Raw genomic sequence first — 12,920 nt, 5'->3', positions numbered from 1 at the left:
ATTTTCAGTACTGCAGAATGTGAGGTGATTTTATGCATCTTCTGGCCTCTCCCAGCTGTCTACTGGTGTTCATTGTTGGTGTTAAGGATTTCATTATTATCAGAGTTAGTTGGCTTGCACTGGAATATCTTCTCTTCATTGGTGAATCTTTTATCCCCTGTAGTCAATCTCTTGATCCTCCATTCAGCTGGGAGATGGGGCTATAGACATTTCCCTGCTATCCTCCTTCTTCCTGCTCCTCTCGCTCCTGCTATTCTTCATGCTCCACTTCATGGACATCAAACTCCAGGTACCCTTGCTGCCCTTCCTTTGGCACCAGTAGCTGTCTATTGTTCTGCTACATTGTGCAGCATGCAGCGCACAATGACAAAGTTTCTGCATCTGCTTGCCCTCTATCACAGGGCACGTTAGACTAATACTGGCAACAAAATATAAACTTGAGAAGACCAATCTTCTGGTACTTGTTTGGCTCTCGTTGACTTCGACCTCAAAGGAGACAAGATCAGGCATTGGGCATGGCTGAAGCAACAAACAATCTGCTGGAGGAACTCAGCAGGTCAAGCAGCCTTGGTGATTATATTCTTAGAAAACCTGAGCCAGTGAAAACATGGCTCATCAGAGAAGCTTAGGTAGAATGTGATGTCTCTGAAGGCTCTGTAGAGATAGGCTCTTCACTGATGGGCATGTCTTTGCCTCCTTCCCCAAGGTTCCTGACCCAACCTGCATGGCTTGTCATTGCTACTTTGAGACCTCCAGTAATGGAGTGTTGTCAGTGATGTCACCACTGAGGCAACTACTGAATGAATATCCCAGCAACCAACTGCTAGGAAAAACACTTCCTGTTGCTGCAGCACAGCCTGTGAACGTTGGAAAGCGCTCGAGCACCCTGGAGTTACTTCTAAAGCTGCCTGGTGTGGTCTCCCACTGTCAGCAGAGTGTCCCCATAAATAGTGATAAAAGCAACCAATAGGCATTATCCTACTGCTCCAAGGCAATCATATTGTGGAGGTCTTTGCTCCAATATCTGAAGGTACAGGCAGAATTGTGCATTATGCAAATAATAAAATCATTTAGTGTGTGCCTGATGCTGGGAAAGGATCAGGGATGCTATGTGAATAGTCCACAGGAGAACCCAATCCAACCTCTGGTGCAATTTCACCCAGAAGTGATCTTTAACACAATCTACTCTGAGTGGGCACTGTCCAATTCCAGTAATAAGAAAGATTCTTCCCAGACCCACTCACCTACTGAATAAATAAACAAAAACTAAATGTATTGATATCCTGGTGATTATAAACCAAATGCAGCCATCAGACTGTGAGCAAGATATATTGTTGACTGAATCTATTTACTTAGCTATTATGCCAAGCATCATAATTTACATATAACCAGTGCTTGTTGACTGTTTGCCATTTGACCCACAATGAAGTCCAGTTCTTAAATTATGCTATCACAGCTGCAGGGCAACTGTGTCTCTGACTTTATCGACCTCAGATTTCCCTGTGAAGCCGAGGCTGTTTCCTTTGTTAGCAAAGTTCTCGGGCAACTGAAGACTGCTGAGAACAAGCTGAGTGATTGTGGCTGAGTTCCAGCAACAACTTGAAACAGTTAAAAACGAGAAAGACGTCAGAATTCTGTCTCTGTCAAACTGGTTAACCCTCACCTGGGAATGAGCTCGTCCTTTGGATGTGGGAATCAAAATTAAATCTGATAAAGCGAAGCTTAGATCTGAGCAAAAATATCCTAAAAGTGAATCCAATTAGTGTAACACTATTACAGCGCCAGTGACCCAGGTTCAATTCCGGCCACTGTCTGTAAGGAGTTTGTACGTTCTACTCGTGTCTGCATGGGTTTCCTCCGGGTGCTCGGGTTTCCTCCCACATCCCAAATACATATGGGTTAGGAAGTTGTGGACATGTTATGTTGGCGCCAGAAGTGTGGCGACACTTGCGGGCTGCCCCAGAACACTCGACGCAAAAGATGCATTTCACTGTGTGTTTCAATGTACATATGACTAATAAGGATATCTATCTATCTATTAATGTAATTAGATTTAAAAGGCTCTTATCCTTTCCTGTTATTGATGCATCCTTCCTTAATAGCACTACTATATAGTTCAATTGAATTCAATCTGTCACGAAGCCTAATATTGAACATAAGAAATAGAAACAGAAGAAGCCATTCAGCATCTTGTATCTGCTCTGTCTTTAATAGGGTCATGGCTAATCTTTTACCTCAATGCCATTTTCCTGCACTTGCCCTATATCCCTTCAAATCTATCAATCTCTTATCTTGAATATACTCAACGACTGAGTTTAACTGCCCTCTAAAGCAGAGGATTCCAAAGATTCACTCCATCCCAGGCAAAGAAATTTCATCTCACTTATGTCATGGAGTTGTAGAATTGTACATCACAGAAACGGGCCCTTCAGCCCATTGTGTCCATGCTGACCTTTTTGCCCATCTACACTAATTCCATTTGCCTGCATTAAGACCATATCCCTCTATGCCTTGCCTATTTAAGTGTCTGTCTAAATGCCTATTAAATGTAGTAATTGTATCTGATTCCATAGTGTCCTCCGGCGGTGTGTTTTAACAGGATGGCTCATCATTCTTAATATCTACCCTGCTAAATCTGTAAGAATGTTATATTTTTCAATGAGATCACCTTTCATTATTCTAAATGCCAGAGAGTATGGCCCAGTTGGCTTAATCGGTCCTTAAACAACAACTCTCCTCATCACTGGAATCAATCAAGTAATTTTTTGTTGTCTTTTTCTTTCTCAGTGCTAACGTACAAGAATACGTTATTTTCAGGGGTGGGATATGGCACCTCGTCTATCATTGCAATCAAGCCGGGCATCAACACTGGTTCAATGAGAAATGCAAAAGGGTATGCCAGAAGCAGCACTTTGGCATAACTAAAGGTGTGGTGACAACCTAGCAAAGGTGCCTTACAGGACTATGTGTATTGCGAAAGATAGATAAGCAATCTCCCAACCAAATGATCAGATCAAAGGTCTACAGTCCTGCCACATCCATTTGTGAATGACTTAAATGAATAAAAGGAGGAAGAAGTTCCAATAAACCCTGTCCCTCAAAGAAAGCAGGGCCCAGCACGTGTGCCAAAGATAAGACTGAAGTTTTTGCGACCATAGAGTCATAGAGTCATACAGCATGGAAACAGCCCCTTCGGCTCAATTCATCCATGCCAACTGTGTTGCCCAGCGAGCTAGTCCCATCTCCCTGTGTTTGGCCCACAGCTCTCTAAACCTCTCCTATCCATGTACTTATCTAGAGAGACACAAGAGACTGCAGTTGGTGGAATCTGGAGCAACAAATAATGTACTGCAGGAACTCAGCAGGTCACGCAGCATCTGTAGGAGGAAAGAAATTGTCGATGTTTCGGATTGAAACCCTGCATCAGGAATGACGTCTATGCCCCTCATGATCTTATATACCTCTTATCAGGTCACCCCTCAATCTCCTGCATTCCATGGAATAAAGTCCTAGTCTACATAACCTCTCCTTGTAATTCAGGCCCCCATGTCAACATCTGGTAAATCTTTCCTGCACTCGCTTTAGTTTAATAACATCTTTCCTATAACAGGGTGACCAAAACTGTACACAGTACTCCAAGTGTGACCTCACCAACATTTTCTATCTCATAACACTCCCCAGGGCCCTACTATTCACAGTATAAGTCCTACCCTAGTTTGATCTCCCAAAATGCAATACCTCACATTTATCTGGATTGAGAAGCATTTGCCAATCCTCAGCCCACATACCTAGCTGATTAAGATCCCTCTGCAATTTTTCATAACCTCCTACACTATCTACAGCACCACCTATTTTAGTATCATCCGCAAACTTACTAATCATGCCTTGTACATTCATATCCAAATTGTTTATACAGATTACAAACGACAGTTCCCAGTACCGACCCCTGTGGTACACCACTAGACACAGGCCTCCATTCTGAGAAACAACCGCAACGATCACCCTCTGCTTCCTACTACTGAACCAAATTATGAACCAATCTGCTATCTCCCCCTGGATCCCATGTGACCTAACCTTCCAGACTAGCCTGCCACGAGGGACCTTGTCAAAGTCCTGCTAAAGTCCATATAGACAACATCCATTGCCCTACCCTCATCCACCCCCTTGGTTACCTCCAAGAGGTTTGTCAGCCACAAATTCCCATGTACAAAGCTGTCCTGAATCAGACCCTGTCTCTCCAAATGTTCGTAGACCCTGTCAGCCAGGATCTGGCAACCATTGTCAGCCAGAAGTGAATGATCCACTTTAACTTTCTCCTGAGATCCCAACTATCACAGAAGCCAGTCTTCAGCCAGCTTACTTCACTCCACGTAACATCAAAAAAACATCTGAGAGCACTACATTACAGCAAAGGTTATGGGACAAGACAACAGCCTGGCTGTAACAATGAAGGTGTGTGCTCCAGAACTAGCCACAATTCTACCAGTTTGTTCCAGAGCAATTACAACACTGATATCTAAGATTGACATCTAACTGACTAAAAGGATCTTGGACAGTACATGGATTGGATAGATTGAGAGAGATATGGGCCAAACACTGGCAAGTGGGACTAGCTTAGAAGGGAATCTTGGTCACCATGGATCAGTTGAACCCAATGAATCTATGAGTCATACTCCGTGCTGTATGACTCCATAATTCTATGTGGAAAATTGTCTACACATGTCCTGTCCGCAAAAAAACAGGAAACGCCCATCCAAAAAATCCATCCAACTAATTATCATTTATTACCTCTTGCTGGTCCTCCTCTCTGTTCCAGAGTCTTCCTACCTGACTGGAAGCCAATTCTGCCAATCAGACTTGCTTCTAGGCTGAGTAATTGTTAAGAACAAATATACATGCAGTGGTTAGCATTTCACAGGAAAAGATCTGAAAATGTGTTCCCAACATACAGACCATAGAATAGCACGTCACAGAAGGAGGCCATTCAGCCCACCAAGGCTGCACCGACTCCAGTTAATCCATTGCCCTGTTCTTTCCTCATACCCTTGCAATTTTTCCTCTTTCAAGTATTTTTTCCATTCTCATGCAAAGTTCACAGCTGAATCTGTATTTGCCAGCCTATCAAGGAGGGCATTCCAAATCCCAAGCACTCATTGAAGGAAAAGATTTTCTTCATGTTACTTCTGGTTGGTACGCCAGTCAGCTCAAATTGGCACCCTCACATCATCAGCATTTCAGTTATGGAAACAGAATTTTTTTCCCTGGGTCCTTATTTTGTTTTCCTAAACATTTACCCGTGCATATACTTATACTATTTTTAAACTCAAAACCTCAAATTGGAAAAGGGAACCGAGAATTTGCAAAGGATGATGAAGAGAGTTGGTTTCACTGGAAACTTGACACTGCTCTCTGTTTAGGATCATGTATTTTCTTTGTATGCCAGCAAAATACAGATATTTCTTGCCTACTATTTTTCACATGCAAACTCTACAAAATTTGTCTTGTTTTTAAAGCCACAGTGTACTCAGGAGGACTGTCTTTGGCTACTTTAGAACTGAAAGAGACCAGAGACAGAATTTAAATTGTTTTCCTAAATTCCATCAGGTAGCTGAGTTTGGGGAACATGCACCCTCTGACAAATTCTATCAGCCCCTGTTAAAGTGAACAGCAGAGGTGATCCATCTTAAGGCGCATTTAAATTAATTTCCTGTTGGGCACATGCATTGCAAATTTGAGTTGCGTATGATCTTACAAGACTTATTAAGAGGGTTGGAAAATCCCAGGGGAGACAAACTTATGACTGATATGCAGTTTCAGTTGGTAGGCCACCCATAGGCAGCCAAATATTGGAAAATTACTTCTACTTAACTGAGTAATGTGGACAGAATGTGGACAGAAAATCAAAAAAGCTGTGAATGCTGGAAAACTTAAATTTGAAAACAATGCTATGTGGACAGTCCTATTCTGAGCCTCCAGAGAGAAAGAACAGGCTATCCAAAGGAAAAAAAAATGTTACTGCTGCAATGATATTACTTTAACAAAGTAGACACTTTAATAAGGAACTGACATGAAGAATAAAGACTGACAGTAGAATATAACTCACGGTTACAAAGGTTGGTGGAAGCAGCAATCTTCTTCACACTTACAAGGTACCTGGATGAGCTTGTGATGCACTAGAGCCTTGCAAAGCTTTGCAGTGAGAGCTGGGGAGTGGGATGGGTCTGAAGAGCTCTTTTTCAGCTAGTAATGGGACAAATAGCCTCTTTCTGTGTTGTAGATCTAAATGATTCTATGATTCAATGAGCATAAAAGATGTTAGGAAGCAGAAAGAGCAAATCAAATTAAGAAATGCACCAGAAGTAATTATAATTTAGTATGCCAACCTAAAAGCTGACAGTATCCTGGGAGAATAACAACTTTGTAGCACCCATACGTCACCCCAGTATTATTCAGTCTACTTCCAACGGAGAATAAAATCAGGTGTGCAGAGAGTCTGTTATCAACATTCCAATGGAACACCCTCCAGCAGTTCTTCATGTACAGGTTAGGTTAAAAATTTCCCTTTAACTTTTGAAAGGCTATGGCCAGCCCAAAAAAAAAGGAAGACTTAGGATTTCGAAGTCTTAAAATCCGAGTGGGTTGCTAAAAGTGATTATTTTGAAAACTTCTATGGTGATACAGTTTCTGTGGCACAAATCTATAACATCAATCATTTTTCTGGTGTTGTTATATCCTGAACTCACTCATTGTTCATTTCTGTACACAAACATGACAAAATCTCATGTAGACCAGCTTACTAAGGCTAGTAATTCAAGAATATAATTCTGCAGATGCTGGAAATCTGAAATACCAGGATGACAGATCTCTTAACAATTTATGCCCAAAGTGCTGTGTCCCATTTCTGTGGACAATGTATGTGCAGTTTATAATGTTACTCTTTTTATTAAAAAGTTGTTAATTCCATTTTTTCTCTTTTACACATTTCACTAATTTAAATTTTCTGCAGTCTACATTTTCTGTGGTTTAAATTTATTTACATTAATCCTCCAGTCCCTGAGAATCCGTGGGTTGTAAGCAGTTCACAGCAGTTTACCAAAGCAGAGCAGACTTTAAGTAAAAGAAAGGTCTGACGTCAACTGCCTCTAAATCATCCCTGAGTTCCTCTAAGCTGGCCAAAGGCAAATCCAAAACGATGCACTGTGTGTCACATCAGTAAAACATCTGAATTACAGAGGGAACCAGCTGCTCTCACTGAAGTCGACTGCAAGTAAGTTCTCCTAATGTGCACTCTGTAAGGAAAGTTTTAAAAGGACAATTTATGAAATGCAACTAATATTTCAACCTATTTTAAAATTCAGAAGTGAAATTCTCTCAATATTTAGAGTCTTTGTTCCTTAATGAAACAAACCAAGCATGTTTTTAGAAGGGATCTTAAGTAGTAGTTTTGAATAAATTAAGATTTAAAGTTCTCCAATACTTATTTTGCCAGTTATTACATGGTGCAACACCAGAATTTCAACATTAGACATGTTGATTGCGATACATGAGTTACATATACTGTTGACTGTAAAATTGGAGTCTTTCAGTAAAAGTAATATATTAAATAATATTTTAGATTAACTATACAATAAATACTATTTCCAATTCTTTCAGTTTGATTAAACTTTCCAGCACTGACTTTTTAAGAGAACATAGACAATTTATAATATCATCTTTTGTTAATCATGCCACTTCTGGCATTCTTCATTTAAGTGTATTATCTTCATTTAAGTGTATTATCAGTATCGAAGTATTTTCCATTAGTGATAATAGCGAGATAAATAACCTCTGGACACTCAGTAACTTTTCCTTTTCGATTATTGCAAAGCAAATGAGCTCCTTTCTGTGGTGGAATCTTTCGGTTAAATGTGGCAGGGCATTTCTTATAACCACAAAAGGAAACCAAGGTTACCACAGAAAAAAAGAGAAGGTAGATGTATATTTCAAAGGATCACATTTTAATATGCTTTTGTGGGAAGTATGGGAAGTGTACTGGAGGAGATAGCTTCAAAATATGAAGTAAAAGCATTGATGGTGGAGGAGAGAATGTAGAGAGTGCTTAATAGCTCTAGGTAGAGTGTAAGTAGATGGTGGTTTCGAGATGGAAGATGAAGTGGGACTAAACGAAATTGATGGCTTTGAAGTTTGGTGCTGATTGAAGGAGGAGAGTAATACTGCTCAGAGAATGTGAGGGAAATCACTGTACTTAAATTTGTGTGATGAACTGGGGCATTGAGTTCGAAATGAAGTGGAGTTTGTGCAGGAAATGAGACTACTCCGGACAGAATTTGAGGAACCTAATCTAGCGATGATGAATGCACAAATGTTGACTTTAGCAGATGATAGAAACTGCATTGGAAGTAAATGATTTTTGGAGGTAGAAAATAGAGCTTTGGTGACAGACAAAAATAACCTTAAGATCACAGGCAACTTGCTTCAGCCTGATGTATGGCTTCATGATGAAGATGTTGCTGGGAACGTTTCAGATTTATAAAAACTACCAGATTTCCTGGAACTTCAGAGCAGCAATTCAAAATAGGTCACGAGAACTTTAAGTACCCTAACCTTTCTCCAACACTTCCACCACCTCCCCCTTCTTCCCACCCCACTCATCCTCCAGAGTGCTGAGCATTCAGCTGGAGCTTGTAGAGGAGTGTCAGGGTCACCTAAGCACCAAAATTCCCAATTATGCCATCGGCACTGAAAAATATACTGAAGTCACAAGAGACTACAGATACTGGAACCTGGAGCAACGAACAATCTGCTGAAGGAACTCAGTGGGTCAAGCAGCATGTGTGGGGGGGAAAGGAATTGTCGACGTTTCAGGTCAAAATGTTGACAATTCCTTTCTTCCCACAGATGCTGCTCAACCTGCTAAGTTCCTCCAGCAGATTGTTTGTTGCTACTGAAAATTATACACTCATTTAGCTAACATTGTACTGAAATAAACTTTAGTTGCTCATAACTTAATGTCAGTTTCAATAAACAGGAAGATCTTTGCATTTAATGACCAGTGATTGAACTGGTCAATTGGGTGTAACGTGCATGAATAGAAAGCCAGCTTAGGTCATGAATTGGTGGAGAGAGAGCAGGTTTCATGAAGGAAATGAACATGATGAGGGGGAGTGGAGACCTCCTTTAGAATCGTACACAAAGATGAAGAGATGGTAACAATTTACCTTCAAACTGAAGGACCATCTGAGTTCCTTAATTTGCTGTCAAATGTGGAATGAAGGTTCCAGGAGAGGAACAGTGGAGAACACAATTGTTGCAAAAGTGTTCTGTTTCAGTTGCACATCTCCAGCTAGACTAGTACTTATGACTAATCACTAATTGCTCTTCAAAAGGTGGCAGTGAGCCAGCTCTTGAACTGCTGGAAAATGTATAGTTAAACAAGTAATCCCACAGAAGTAGGCAAATACAGGACTTTGACCAGGCAACAATGATGGATCGGCAATACATTTTCAAGGCAGGAGCATGTTATTTGGAGACGAACTAGGAAGTGGTGGTGTTTCCAAGCGCCAGATGCCAGTTGAACCACAAGCATCAGTGCTGGGACCTCTGTTGTTAGTGATATATGTGTGTGATTTGGATACGGAAATGTAGGTGGGCTGATTAGTAAGTGTGTAGATGACACAAGAATTGGCAGACATGGAAGTGCAGAAGGTTGTTAAAAGATTCAGCAGGATATAGATCAGGTGGAAATATGGACAGGTAAATGGCAGATAGAGTTTATTCCGGACAAATATGAGGTGTTGCACTTTGTGAGGTCAAATGCAAGAGGAAAGTATACAGTAAATGGCAGGACCCTGAGGAGCATTGATGTACTGAGGGATCTTGATGCAAGTCCATAGCTCCCTGAAAGTGGTGACACAAGTAGACAGGGTGGTAATGAAGGCGTATGCCATACTTGTGTTCATTGGCTGAGGCGTTGAATATAAAAATCAGGAAGCAATGTTGCAGATGTACAAAACTTCTTTAGGCCACATTTGGAGTATTGTGTGTAGTTCTGGTCACTGCATTACAGGAAGGATGTGAAGGCTTTGGAGAGGGTGCAGAAGGGGTTCACTGGGATGCTGCTTGGATTAGAAAGTATTAGTTACAGGAGAGGCTGGACAACTTGGATTGTTTTCTCTGGAGTGTCAGAGACTGAGGGGCAACCTGATAGAAGTATATAAAATTATGAGAGGCATAGATCGGGTGAATAGAGTCTTCTTCCCAGGGTGGAAATGTCAACTACTAGAGGGCATAGCTTTAAGGTGAGAAGGGGAATGTTTAGAGGAGATTTACAAGGCAAGTATTTTACACAGAGAGTAGTAGCTGTCTGGAACGTGCTGCCAGAGGAAGTGGTGGAAGCAGATATGACAGCAATGGGATTACTTTGGATTGGCGTCATGATCGGCACAGATATTGTGGGCAAAAGGCCTGTTCCTATGCTGTACTGTTCCATGTTCTATGTTCTAATTCTATTATTGTTATTATACTTGTCTCTCCCGCATAAATTATTTTTGTATTTGTTTTATATTGCCTCTCAAGAGTGGTGTACAAGCCATGGGTGATCTGAAGTTCATTCCTTCTCTGCATTTTTTCTTCATTAAAATATAAGCTTTGAAAATGCATGTGGTAAACTGGTCAGAAAGAAAAGTAGTGTGTGCGTTCACTTTAGAGTCTGTATTGTAAGCTGTCCAAACATCGTAATAAGAAAAGCAAAGAGTATACATCCTGTAAAATTGAAATAAGAACAACGAATGCTGGAAATATTCAGCAGGTTAGGCAGCATCTGTGGAGAGAGAAACAGAGTCAATGTTTCATGGCGGTAACTTTTGCTCAGAACTGCTGATGCTGCCTGATCTGCTGAGTATTTCCAGCATTCTCCGCTTTTATTTCAGCCCTTATAACAAGGTTATTTTATTACTTATCTGTCTGTCTTTTGGACGCACATACACATAGCCACATGCAAGCATATGCGCACTTAATTTCTGTGTTCACTTTTACTGTCTCTTTCTCTATCATATGCACTCAATCACTCCTCTTTCTCCCACTCGTATCAACCATTGCTCATTCAGTAGCGTTCTTGCTCATAATCACAGCACTGTGGGTTCAAGTCAGATGCCGAAGACTGGACGACCTCAAAAACTGATCGCACACTCCAGTTCACCACTGAGATGGTACGGCACTACTGGCAGTGCTGATCTTTGGATCCGATAATAACCCAGATTTTCCTGAGAAATGTTAGCATGTCCCTCTGTAAGTGGCAAGAAGTTCAAGAACCTACTGAAACTGCAACTCCATTCAGTTCAGTGTGTGTCTCGCTCACTTCCAGCACTAGCGACTAAAGACAACATTCTACCCTTCAACTTTCTCATCCCTCACCTTTTGATGAGGGAAAAGGTTCCCTTTTGTTCACCTTTTAAACAAAAGTTCCTCCCTTTTGTTCAGTTTTACACATGCAGTCAATCCCTCTTCTTTTTCTCATGCTCAGGTGGTCTCCGATGGTCCTTTACCATTTCCACATTTGCAACTAAGATTTTTTAAGATATCTTTATTAGTCACATGTAGGTTAAAACACACAGTGAAATGCATCTTTGCATAGAGTGTTCTGGGGGCAGCCCACAAGTGTCACCACATTTCAGCCGCCAACATAGCATGCCCACATCTTCCTAACCTGTATGTCTTTGGAAAGTGGGAGGAAACCGGAGCACCCAGAGGAAACCCATGCAGACACGGGGGGAACATACAAACTCCTTACAGTCAGTGGCTGGAATTGAACCGGGGTCGCTGGCGCTGTAATAGCATAATGCTAACTGCTACACTACTTTGCAACTTGGGGTTCTAAAATTCCGAGGAGGTCCAATAACTATCCTATTTGAGGTAAGACAGGACAAGTTAGGGAACATGTGGAATTAAAATAAGTTCCACCAGTCCCCCAAAAAATAGTTATGGCAGACAATAGTAATAACCTCAGAGAACTTCAAGTCCTCAAACTTATAGATAGGTTAATGTTTCCATTATAGCAACAGATAAAGGCAGCACAGAGAATACATAGAGTCATCAACACACTAGAGATCCAGAATTTGCTGTCATAGTACATCTCTAGGTGAATGATGTGATCTGGATTTTTCATCTCTGATTGCACTATCTTTGCACTACATGATGCTGCGGTTCTGAATTGATAATGGCCTAACAGTGGCAATGTTATATCTGGGATTTGAGGAAAGTCATGTCAATAATCATAGAGAAAGAAATGGACCAACTGACAAAGGTGGGATCAGAGTGAATTAGAGCCAGAAAGAGAATTAAAGAGAGGGAAAGTAAGCATGATTTAAGAGAGAGAAAAAAGAGACAAAAAGGAAAAGTTAGAAAAATATTAAAAGGAATAATCAGAAAAAGAGTATAAGGTAAATCATTGTATTTGGAAATTGGTGCATTGATCATCAAAGGGACGTGAGTGAGTGGAGGAGCGATGTGTTAAGAATAAAAACGTTCTTTAACTCTGAAGAATTGAACCAGCATGATGATTCAGATAAGGAACAGTGGAACAGATTTCATTGCAGCATAGAAATAGTTGTTTGAGTAAAGGCCAAATTCCATCTGGTTTATCTTCACCTTTCTGGTACCATGGTCCAACTAAAAAAACTGTGACTGTGAAGACAGGCATAAAAGGGATTTTTAAAATCTCTGGGAACATCCTAAAACCTGCAGGTGTAAGACTCCAGAGTTTAATTACTCTCTTTCTCAGCCTGCAAGGCTGTGAGGCATGGCAGGAGCATAAATCGCCCTTAACCGGATTCTTATGACTTGATTTACCAGCTCCAAATGGCTGTAGTGAGATTAATTCACATTAACGTCTAAAATCCAGCAATTTCATGACATGATTAATG

The 12,920-nt window shown here is 40.9% G+C and overlaps 1 protein-coding gene across 2 annotated transcripts in view; it reads left to right on the top strand.

Annotated features, from left to right (window-relative positions):
- Nucleotides 1-7,144: 7,144 nt before the first annotated feature.
- Nucleotides 7,145-12,920, top strand: part of LOC127574642 (G-protein coupled receptor 20-like) — a 39,150-nt gene continuing 33,374 nt past the window's right edge. For both annotated transcript variants that reach the window (XM_052023814.1, XM_052023813.1), the window contains exon 1: nucleotides 7,145-7,267. The gene's annotated coding sequence lies outside the window, so the exon portion shown is untranslated. The remainder of the gene's footprint in view (nucleotides 7,268-12,920) is intronic.

The sequence above is a fragment of the Pristis pectinata genome, chromosome 9 (genome assembly GCF_009764475.1).
Source record: "Pristis pectinata isolate sPriPec2 chromosome 9, sPriPec2.1.pri, whole genome shotgun sequence".
Taxonomy (NCBI): Eukaryota; Metazoa; Chordata; class Chondrichthyes; order Rhinopristiformes; family Pristidae; genus Pristis; species Pristis pectinata.
The sequence above is the reverse complement of the archived record's forward strand: the minus strand, read 5'-3'. Positions and strand labels throughout refer to the sequence as shown.